A 2,764-nucleotide genomic window follows, 5' to 3' on the forward strand; every position below is an offset into this window, starting at 1 on the left:
TAACTATCCGGTGTTGTTGTGAGCTGTGGTGTAGGTTGCAGACGTGGCTCAGATCCCACATTGCTGTGGTTCTGGCGTAGGCTGGCAGCTACAGCTCCAATTAGAGCCCTAGCCTGGGAACCTCCATATGCCATGGGAGCAGCCCAAGAAGTGGCAAAAAGACAAAAAAATAAAATAAAATAAAATAAAAATCAGGATTTGACAAATATTTAGATCTGCAAGATACTGATAACAAAAATATAATTTAAAAAGATAACTGGGAGCTCCTATTGTGGTTCAGTGGAAACAAATCTGACTAATATCTGTGAGGATGCGGGTTCAATCCCTGGCCTTGCTTAGTGGGTCTGGGATACAGCACTTCCATGAGCTGTGGACGCAGCTCAGATCCACATTGCTGTGGCTTTGGCATAGGCCAGAAGCTGTAGCTCCAATTTGACCTCTAACCTGGGAACTTCCATATGTCATGAGTGTGGCTTTAAAAAAAAGCACTAGTTGGAGAGCCTGGATACACTGGGTCTTGTTCCATGTCTTCCTCTAAAGCATAGCATAAATGAATTCCAATCACTTCACTTCTAAATCTTAGCTTATTCATCTGTGAATCAAATGGAAGCGTTAAACTAAAATTTATTCTTAATGTCTACTAAGCATTGAAATACTTGGGGGATGATTTCATTTTAGCTTTTAAATAATACTCAATACTTAAATTGGGTACCCTAGAATGGTTAATCCATAAAACCTGAGTAAGTCTGAGGAGTCTGTATTTTTAAAAAGCATTTCAATTTGTTATCATTATGACCAATGTTTTGGGATCTCTAGACCTTATGAAGTTACAGCTTCTATCTAGTTCTTGAACCTCATTGTTCTTCTATAAAAGATGAGTATCCAAGAGAGGAAGGCAGGGAGATGAAAGATGCAAAATGGGAATATTGAGAAATAAAATGTAAATCTGGTGATAGAAAATCACCTTCTCTCTGTATTGATTGGTGATGCAATTTCTGCCTTCCAATGCTATGAGTTTGAATTCTCTCTGAAATATTTACAAGCTGTGGATGCAAGTGATTTAATTAACCTCAGCCTCAATTTACTTCAATATACAATCTTAAGCCTAATTCTCTCTACTCCTAGTTCTTTTAAGGATTAAAATAGACAGCCTGTAAGCAATGCTTAGTTGAGTGCCTATCATACAACAAGTAGCTAGTAAATATTAGGTATAAGATGATTATGTCCATGACAAAAACTCAAAAGTGGGGGGGACTCAGAACATCTAATTCAGAAGAAAAGATGAGGAAATAAATGTATATGAGTCCTTCATATGCCCTTCACTCTAAAATGAGATATGGTGAAGGTTTTAAAATGAATTTTGTATGGACTGGGGGCTATGGAGAGAATGAAGGGTATCACACATCTCTGTCCACTTGTGTCTCCATGGTGCTGTGAGGATGAGACTGATTAGGGCTATGGACCAAGTCCATGTCTTGGTAATACCAGAGGTGAACATGCAAAGACAACTTGGGGGAATGCCTCCATATTAAAGGTTGACCAGATGGAAAGAGAGTAAATAAAAAGCTATAATATTCATAATAAAGAGAAAGGAAGGAAATAGCATCAGCTCAGAGGTGAAGTCAGGACTGGGGATTAAAATGAATTTAAAGGGAGATTTGAGCGTTGGAAGATTTGGGAGGCAGCACATGTAGAATTCTAGAAGAAATCTCACATTCTAAATGTCCTTCCTACCTCCCCGATGCTGCAGATCCTTAGAAAACCAATCCAGCAACTCTGAATTTTTCTTCAAGTCTTATATGGGTCACCAGCAACAGCAGTTATTTTTTGAAATCTTCCTGAGCATGTATCTTGTCACTTTGACTGGGAACCTACTCATCATCCTGGCCATCGGCTCTGACTCCCACCTCCAATGCCCATGTACTTCTTTTTGGCCAACCTGCCCTTTGTCAACCTGAGTTTAACATCCTCCACAGTAACCAAGATGCTGGTAATTGTACACATTTCAGTGTCATAACATCTCACAAAATGTATTTCTTTCTGATGTTTGGTGACCTGGACAGCTTCTTTCTAGCAGTGATGGCATATGACAGCTACATGGCCATCTGCCACTCTATCTGCTACTCCACAATAATGAGTCTGTGAGTTATGCCCTGCTGCTTGCCTCATGCTGGGTCTTCACCCACATTGTTGCCCTCACTCACACCCTCCTCATGGCTCAGCTGTACTCCTGTGTTGTTGGGGAAAAATCCCACTTTTTCTGTGACATAATTCCTGTCCTGAGGCTGTCCTGTTCTGATACCCACATCAACAAATTGATGGTTTTTGCCTTAGGAGCACAGAGCTCACTGTCCACTTTCTGTGCATTGTCATCTCCTACATACACATTGTATCTGCCATGCTGAGAGTCCAAACTCCTGGTGTGGGGGCAGTCTTTTACACCTTCAGTTCCCATCTCTGTGTCATCTCTGTGTTCTATGGGATCCTCTTCAGTGCCTACTTGTGCCTTCCCTCTGTTGCTTCTGAAGGGAAAGACTTTGTAGCAGCTGTAATGTATACAGTGGTGACCCCCATGTTGAACCCCTTTATCTACAGCCTATGGAACAAGGACATGAAGGGCACCCTTAGGAGGCTCCTTAGTCATAGGAGAATTCTTTCTTCTTATATAGACCGAGAGAAACTTTCTTTGAAAAGACAGAGGCTTATAATCAGACAAACTTGGCTCCAGATTGGGGTCTGCCACACACTAGTCATGAAAATATAA

At 40.9% G+C, this 2,764-nt stretch overlaps 1 pseudogene; it reads left to right on the top strand.

Annotated features, from left to right (window-relative positions):
* The first annotated feature begins 1,720 nt into the window (after nucleotides 1-1,720).
* Nucleotides 1,721-2,764, top strand: LOC110258941 (annotated as a pseudogene).

This window comes from Sus scrofa, unplaced genomic scaffold (assembly GCF_000003025.6).
Source record: "Sus scrofa isolate TJ Tabasco breed Duroc unplaced genomic scaffold, Sscrofa11.1 Contig59, whole genome shotgun sequence".
NCBI lineage: Eukaryota > Metazoa > Chordata > Mammalia > Artiodactyla > Suidae > Sus > Sus scrofa.